General features: G+C 39.8%; 1 long non-coding RNA gene across 1 annotated transcript; it reads right to left on the bottom strand.

Moving 5' to 3' along the window:
* Positions 1-611: 611 nt before the first annotated feature.
* LOC130267025 (uncharacterized) lies at positions 612-6,003 on the bottom strand. The gene is made up of 3 exons (XR_008843053.1): positions 5,894-6,003; positions 2,262-2,501; positions 612-865 (listed from the first exon to the last, which is right to left on the bottom strand). It is a non-coding gene; the product is annotated as an uncharacterized LOC130267025 (long non-coding RNA).
* Between the last annotated feature and the right edge of the window lie 3,176 nt (positions 6,004-9,179).

Below are 9,179 nucleotides of genomic sequence, written 5' to 3' on the forward strand. Positions count from 1 at the left end.
AGTGGTGCACAAACCCAGGCAGAGCAGCTCACACGTGGAACTGGGCTTAAGGTCAGCTGTGGTCTGATTCCTGCACACAGCCTAAGAGCAGAGCTCCTGAGGACCCCTCATTCCATGACTGGGACAGCATTGTGACTCCATGCTGAGCTATGTTGTTCATTTAAATAGTTATGGATGTTAGGATAATGCATTTGTAAAGGTATGTACACACATAATGTGTTTAAGTAGTACAAGGAAATTCTGTGCAAATTGAGTGGTCATTGTGAAACTGAGCCCTGCCCTGAGAGGGGCACAGGACAGACCCAGAGCCAGGACAATGTCCCTGAAACAGCTGAGAGAGGGAAGGGAAGGGAAGGGAAGGGAAGGGAAGGGAAGGGAAGGGAAGGGAAGGGAAGGGAAGGGAAGGGAAGGGAAGGGAAGGGAAGGGAAGGGAAGGGAAGGGAAGGGAAGGGAAGGGAAGGGAAGGGAAGGGAAGGGAAGGGAAGGGAAGGGAAGGGAAGGGAAGGGAAGGGAAGGGAAGGGAAGGGAAGGGAAGGGAAGGGAAGGGAAGGGAAGGGAAGGGAAGGGAAGGGAAGGGAAGGGAAGGGAAGGGAAGGGAAGGGAAGGGAAGGGAAGGGAAGGGAAGGGAAGGGAAGGGTGACCAGTTTCAGCTCTTCTCTGGGGTGCTCACCCCCAGCAGGACACTGTCAGCATGACAGGGCTGAGACAGACCCAGGACTCTCAGTTCTGTTTTCTCGTGGTGCCCTCTGAGCCACCACACACAAACTCTCCTGGGCTGAACTGCTCTCAGGCATTCTGCCACTTGCCTCTGCAGGCTGACCCCAGTGATCCTTGCTCCAAATCACATGTTGGTCACTGCAATCATCTGAGTTAAGAAAAAAAAAAAAGCCAGAGTACAAACTGGAATGAATTCAAGGCTCATGTGACTGTGTCCTGTTCATTGTATGCTTCATTGACTTTAGCACAGACACACTGTACTTGCCACAGATATTTTGTAAATACCATCAGCAGCATAATTTAAGTCTGTTCAGATGAGGGTGGAAGAATTTTTCTTATGTGGATGGTACTTTTAATTGTCTAGTTTTTGGAAGCTAAAAAGTTTAACACATGCTTTCCTGAGAACACAGTGAGTCCCTTTAAAAACAATACATGCAAGAAATGAAGGCTACATAGTGACAAAAAGCCAAAACTGTATGTTTGATTACTGTAATCATAATTTTTAATGTGCAATTACCTATCAATTAATAGATAGAAGTAAATACTTCCACTTTTTTTTTTTCTTACTTTAAGTCCTTGTGGAGAAATACACCAATTTTTTGGTTTTTGTTATTCATGATGGCTTTTTTCCTCGTGTTTTTTTTTCTAAAAATCTATCTGAATAAATATAGGCCTTTCATTCCCTTACCTACACTGGAAAACACAGAGAGTTAGGAAGCAAAAAGAGTTTTATTGCACGACAAACAAACAAAGAACAGTAAAATATGGTCACTCCTGGCAATGTAAACAATATCAGCAAAGTACTGGTACATTGATCCAAAGTCCTTTCTGGTTTACACTGTTGTTAATGCAGTTATTCTGGGTTTACACTAGTGTACCAAGGAGCAGAATTTGTTCCAAAGATCAGTTTTATCTTTGGATCAGCTGCTTTCAGTCCTTTCTGAATATCAGGCACTGTGTTTCCACAGGCTGGCATTTGAATGTTTAATAATTTCTGTGTTGCATGAGAGAGAAATGAGTAAATATGTTAACTCACTGCTCAGTCAGGACAGCTCATCAGTCACTCTGATTAGACTCCACTAAGAATATAAGAAAGAGGATGGGGCTCATCCAGCCATCATCAGCCATCAGAAAATCAAGCATCTGCTCTAAGTAACTGCAATACAACCAGAAGTGAGGGACAGGGATCTTGAGCTGGGGAGGTTGTTATATCTCTCCTAAAATGTTAGAAAGGCATGAGTTTCCCTTTGGATTAATACTTTTTTTTTTTTTTTTTTAATTTTCTTCACTAAGAATAATCTGAGTTTGTGACAAGGTGTCCTTTGGAAAAGGCTGTGCCCAGGAGACCCAAGTCCCACCTGCAAATGCAATTGCCTGAGTGCTTAAAGTCCTTAAGGACTAGGCTTAAAGACTGTGCCACTGGAAGCAAATGGACTGGATGACTAAAATTGACTAAAAAAGGGGGAATGGGAATGGAAAATTACCAGGACACAGTACCTTGGGGTATAAATGAGTTGCTTGTAATAGAGCAATTCTTTGCTCACATATACAAAGTGAACAGATTGCCAAATCTGTGGTCAGGAGGGCATTCTTCCCCAACTCCCCACACATGTTGTATGAGATCTAAATATTTTTGTTGTCTTTCTTGGCACTCTGGGTCAGGCATCATTTGCTCCATGAAGAGGATGTGTCCCCACGACCAGCATCAGGTGACTCCAGCAAGAGTGCAAACTTCTGGGCATTTCTTCTACCACCTCTCTTAATGTTTATGATTAGATCCTAGCCTGAAGATGATGAAACAAATAGAAAATAGGAAAATAGACAATAAAAAGGTAACTTTTTACAAACATGCTTTACAAGCTATCCTTAAACCATCCCTTTGCTCCCACAAAGAGCAGAAGTAAAGGCATGAGGAAGTTCTTTGGTTCATAAATTTAATTGAGCCATAGTTATGCCAATTTTTCTGACTAATTGGGAATGATGAGATGCTGGCAAGCCCTTTAAACACTGCACTCCCACACATGTAACTCTTCACAGACCAAAGGCACCCAATAATACATGCAGATATTTACACATTACACTTTTTATTTAAGCACATGAAAAAAAAACTGCAGGTTTGCTTAAGATGCCCACAAGAATTATCCACAACAAGAGTATAACAAGGTAAAAAAAAATATAGAGGGAGTGAGAAATATAGTGAGAAACTACTTTCTTCATTTGCCACTTCAGAAATAAATCAAAAAAGGAGAAACATTTTTCAAAATTTCTCTTCTGGCTCACAGGTTATTGTTAACCACTCCATTGATAAGACCATTAATTAACAAGGTTTTCTTTTCTGACCTCCTATCACCATAGATATTGCAAATCTCTTAAAGCAAGCAAAAAAAACCAAAAACATCATGTTTCCATTACACATTTTCAAGTTTTGAGTTGGGTTAAGACTAATCCATGTGTCTTCATAACTGACAGAAAATTCCAGCTTAACTTGTTATTTACCAGATTTTGCTGGATATCAGTAAAAACAACTGTCCTGTTTTCAGAATAGGAAAGATAAAAACAAAGTAGTACCATAACCATCAGAGTCTGTTTACTGGAGGGTCTCCCTTGTCAAGATTTTAGTTGTCTCTCCATGACAAGTCTAAACTTGCTATGATTGGTAGCTCAGACATTAGAATTGCTCTCAGACATTTTCCTTAAGATTTTTATTACCACTTCTATCCCAAGAAGTTAAGAGCTGCTTTGGTACCCTATGGGGAGGCCCAGTTTCAGTTAATGCAAGGCACCTTGCATTCATGAAAATGAATGAAGCTAACTCTCTGAACACAATTAAACATTTGACCCCTAAAGAGCACAGCTGAAGAGCCAAACTAAATCACTTGTAAATGAGCTAAAACAGATGTTCACATCCAGCTCTGCAAAGAGCTGTCAAGAGCTGCCCAGAGCCTCCCTTAAAGTGGCATATGGCAGGATAGGATAGGATAGGATAGGATAGGATAGGATAGGATAGGATAGGATAGGATAGGATAGGATAGGATAGGATAGGATAGGATAGGATAGGATAGGATAGGATAGGATAGGATAGGATAGGATAGGATAGGATAGGATAGGATAGGATAGGATAGGATAGGATAGGATAGGATAGGATAGGATAGGATAGGATGGATTACAGTATCTTCTTTGAAGAAGTGTTTTGTGCCTGACAGACACTTCCCAGTGTCTCCTTTAAAATTCTAGTGTTCAATAGCAATAGGAAGGTATCTAAAACTTGGTGGTTTTTGATAGTTTTAAATATTTTATTTTCTTTCCTTTGTATTACTTCTCTCTTAATAGATATTATGTGATTAACTTCTGTTTTGCAAGACTTTAACACGGAGTTCTGGATAAATTATGGAGTGTGTACAATGGTTTTAAATTCACTCTTCCATAGAATAAGGTTAGAGGAGGGATACGGGATTTGAGATGCACTGTTAATTCATGGCTGAATTCCCCATTAATCAAATATTAACTCAAATTCTTTCACTGTGTAGAAACCAGAAATTTTCTCAAAATAATGATGTAAAACTCTACCCATCAATTGATGAGGGCAAGCAAGTAAAATGAAGTGAATATTAAAACACTTGGAAACCTCACAATGTGTGGATACAGCACAAGTGGGACACTAATATTTTACTACTACAGTTTTTGCACTGCCTCATCATTCTGCTTTGCAAGTCTCACCTTTCATTTGCTGTGTTAAGGCTGTGAATTGTCTAGCGTGGGAGCTGGGTCTTTGTTCTGTTCTTTGCAGGGAGATCATATCAATAAATTGTAGGGTAGAATTTCACACTGTTCCCACTGCTGTCAATGGGCATTTTACACTGAACTCTTCGTGAGAAGGGTATGACTCATATAGCACAGCTCTGAAAACTCCCAACCTTCGTTGCATGAGGAGTAAGTCCAGTTTAGACTGTTCCTTTTCCCTGTCCTGTTCACTTTAATTGCTTTCAGCAAAGGAAGAAAGAAACTTTCACAACCTAGTTTGCAGTTGACATTAGGTTTCTCATTTTTAGGTAACAGTGCTTTTGCAAACTGTGCCTGTTACTCAAGTTTGTTAAGCTGATTCTACATTATTCATTCTTGTGCTCTTCTGAGAAGACTCTGAGGTCTGGTGATTTCAGCAAGTCTTAGAAGTAAAAGGTCAAAGTTACAGTGCAGGAGAGGAGTTGATTCAATGAAAAACCATGACTAAACCATCTTATCCTCCTGTGTCACAGCCAGCTCCACTGAGTCTGGGGAGAAATGTTATGAAGCATGACTTTGGATTAAACTGCATGATTCAAACACAGTGGTTGAGATTTCCAAAGCTAATGAGGGAAATCCCCTCAATGAGTTTGAAAACCTGAAACACTTTAAAAAGATCTATTTACATTTTATATCTAGAAAGCATAGAGTACTCTGTGGATCATTCATTGCATGCAGTGTTCATTACAAGTGCAGGAATTTGGTGTTCACTATAAAATACTTGTTTTCATATACTGCCTTGTCCTTTCATAGTGTCCTTGCAAAAATGCCATTGTCAATGTGTTTTAATCATTATTAGATACCAGCATGTGAAAGCACAGTTAAACAGAACTTGAATCTTTAAAGGTGACCTTCAAGTGTTTTTGCATGTGTTGGAGTGGGTGAATCAGGGACATCTTCACTTTCAGCTCATTTCAACTTTCCCCAGTTGTTCTGCAATTATTTACCAGGAGGACAAGTGGGAATGCTGATTCTACCCCAGAAGCTGTGCTTTGTACACCTGCTTATTCATAAAATATTGCTTTTCAGGCAGACAAAAAAGTATAGGCTGGAGCCGAAAATCCCTGCAAAACCACACTCTTCATATTCAAATTCAAGGCAGGCAAAGCCTGTGAATTATGGAGAGGGAACAGCTCTGCCTACAATGGAGGGAGTATGAATCAGCAAAGGACAGGCACACACTTACTGTGAGACTGATTTCCACAAGCCCATAGATCATCCAAACAAGGAAAGCCAGGAGTGGAAGTCAGGAATGCCACATGTGCTGTGACACATGGAGCACTGCTCAAAGAGTATCTTACAGAACGATTCAAGCATCAGCACAGCCACCCAGAATAGGAAACTGAGTCAATTAGGGCCACTGAACCCATGCTTACAAACACTGCAAATTACTCACCATCACACCACCGTGATTATGGAGTTTCTGAAGCAGGTTATTAGCAAGGTTTTCTAACTTAATCCTTCATTTACAAAGTAATGTGTTTGCCTGTTGTGAGCTCAGCCTCACAGTCTTGGGGCAGCAATTAATGCTGCCTCTTCCTGAAACACTCAGTGGAGGTCAAAGCCCTGGGGGAGGCTTCCAAAAATAATTCCCTCTGCCTGGACACTGCTGCCACCCACAGTTGAAGAGACAATTGATTATAAACCTGTATTTTTTTTCAGCAGCTTTCAAAGCTCTTCCAAGTCTTGATCATTTTTCTGAGCACAGTAATTGCTTCTCCCAGCAGAATTCCCTGGCAGTCAGGTTTTCACACAGGCAATGGGCACACCAGAGTAACCTTCCTAACCCTGATGCTGACTGTGGAGTGCCAGTCCATCTTAGCACCTCAATGCAAATTGTATTTACAGGGCCAACAGATACACAGCCTATGAAAACTCCTTGATTGACTTGCCATCATATCAATGAGGGAAATAATAGATCAAAGAAATAAGTGTAGTCATATATAACATAGATTCATGTCTATTGTAGATGAGAATTTATCTGTACTCCCAGTACAATTTCAAAGCAAAGCACAGAGGTTTTGCTACTTGAATTCCAGTAATATTGTTTGAATTTTTGCCTCTAGAGCCTCTCAAGACTTCCCCTGTTTTTCTTAAAAGCTTTATAACAAACAGTGTATGATCTGTTCTCTGGGATAATTCAGTGCCCACAAGGAAACAGCAAACTTTTAAAAACTATTTGTATCCATCAAAAAATGAGTGCCTTGCACAAGCTGCTGCCCATGGGTGTTTGAGGAGGAATATTTCCACCTGAAAGCCTGAGCATGGGAAGAAGTCACAGGAGGCAAATTATGCAGGCTCTCAAGGGAAGCTGTAAACCCATGCAGGCCAGTGCCTAAATGCTGTAATTTTGCACAGAAAGTTGAATCCTATTTATTTTTCTTATTTGCCATTTTATTGGAGCAAAGTTAAACCTAAGAATTATATATTGTAGAGCAGATCTGCAAGTACAAATAGACCATCTTACTGCTGTTTGTTATTTGTCACTGCATTTGGGCTTCTGTTTTACTTCTCTGAAGTGCTGGAGAAAATGATCTGAAGATGGCATGAATCTGTGAAACATCTTAATAACTGTCACCTCTACAATATTTCCTGTGTTGCCTCAACCTTAATATTGGTGTTATTATTATTGTTTTTAAAAGGTTTTTAATATTAATTATTTGGGAGATATTTTGGTATTAAGCAATAGAGAAAAGCACAAACAAATATAAAATTTCTTAAAAATGAAGAATTGTAGATGTTGAGCATTGTAGTCCATTACCTTACCAGTAAGGCTTTTCAGATTTCTTATCTTTCATATATTTAATCTTCAATCCTATAAAATCTTTGTGTAATGTATAATTATTTTACCTGTTCCTCAGCTTTCTTGGCTGAAGACATACATCATAATGTGCTTTGTGAATTTCAACTAGATTTTTCATTGAAACATTCTTGCTCTAAAGAGCACAAATCCACTATCTGCATACTAAGGGTCTGACTTTATGGGGGTTTTCTTAAACTGGGTTGTTTTTATCTTGTATAAACTGCTAAAAATTGTGATGTTCTGAGTCTTCTGTTGCAGGACACTCAACATAATTTAAAATAATTTTGCATTAATCATTGACTGTTCTGCCAGAGATAAGCAAAAACTTACTACCCTTTGTAGTTTACCCTATATCCTACTTTGCACAGAAGAAATGGAGATTGGGCTGGAAGTAAAACAATTATCCACCTTCCTCCTGGAAATGATCAATAAGACTATTTTCCTTATACAGTGAAAGAAGTCTGCAAAACTGCTACATGGAAAAGAGATTGTGATCTATCCCAGTGCTTGTTTTTAAATTGAATGTAAACCACTGATTTCAATAATAAACCGTTCAAGGAGGAGGAAAACCCACAGGGCCTAAACCAAACTGCTGCATTTAAAGAAAACTTATTCAACATCATGGGTTAGTCAAACAAATGGTGTGTGTAAGCAGCACAAGGAGCTCCACACATGGTTTGTGCAGAGCCTGCAGACCCCACACTGGCAGCTCACTGCATGTGTAAGGCTGCACAGCTCCAGCCAGAGAACCTCAGAGCATCAGAGCTGCATCCAGCTGCTGCAAAGGCACTCTCACACAAAGGAAATGGAAAGAGAGCTGAAGAGCAGTGTGGAATTCACTCAGTATTGGCGGGGATGAAATCCCAAGAACACAAATTCTGTGTTTTTGCTCATATTCCTAACCTGGGCCACTCATGGTTTTTTCACAGAAGATGGAGACTCAGGATTTAAGTATATAATTTAGATTCATGTTAGTTTAATGTGACATTTGAGAATTTTCATCACATTTTCTTGCAAACCTACACATGCCCATTCATTAGGATTCAAATGCTATAACACCATGTCTGTACTAAATAAAAATTCTTATTTTTCTGATTGGCCATCAGAGTTATGTATCAGCATCAAGATCCTCATTTGTGGGAAATCAATTTTCACAAGAAATTTCTTCTTTCATATCAAAGAAAATAAATCTTTCATGCTTCTGAAAGCTGTCTGTTACTGGCAGAAGCAATTCTGCCAGTATTCTTTGTGCTCCTGTGTGGTGTGTTGACTTTGACTAGATGCCAGGTGTCCACCAAAACCACTGTGTCATTCCCTTCCTTAGCTGGACAGAGGAGAGAAAATATAATGAAAGGCTCATGAGTCGAAATGAGGGCAGGGAGAGATCCTGCACCATGAGAATGAAAAATAAATCTTAAAACATCTTCCTCCGTGCTTCCCTTCCTCCTGAGCTCAAATTCATTCTCAATTTCTCCCCCTCTTCCTCTCCATAGGAAGAACTCAGCTTTGGCCAGCAGTGGATCTGCCTTGTTTCTGGCTGACATTGGCCCCATTGGACAAATGGGAAGCTTCTGGAATCTTCTAACAGGAGCTGCTCCTACAGCCCCCCAGCTACCAAAACATGGCAAACCCAGATGTACTGGCTCAACATTTCCCAGTGAAATGCCACTTGAACATATTTATTTAAAACAAGATAGCTAAAATCTTCAAATTAAACAATGAAAGAACATTTTGGTGAGCAGAGTGAAGAGCTGCTCTTTAAGCCAGGATTAGGCCATGTGAGTGTAGCCTGGTGTTTAGGGGAATTTGTTAGGTAATGTAAATAATCCCAATCCTTGTTATGAAATTGCTGAGTTGTTAAACACTTCAATACACAGCT

This window comes from Oenanthe melanoleuca, chromosome 1A, assembly GCF_029582105.1.
Source record: "Oenanthe melanoleuca isolate GR-GAL-2019-014 chromosome 1A, OMel1.0, whole genome shotgun sequence".
NCBI lineage: Eukaryota > Metazoa > Chordata > Aves > Passeriformes > Muscicapidae > Oenanthe > Oenanthe melanoleuca.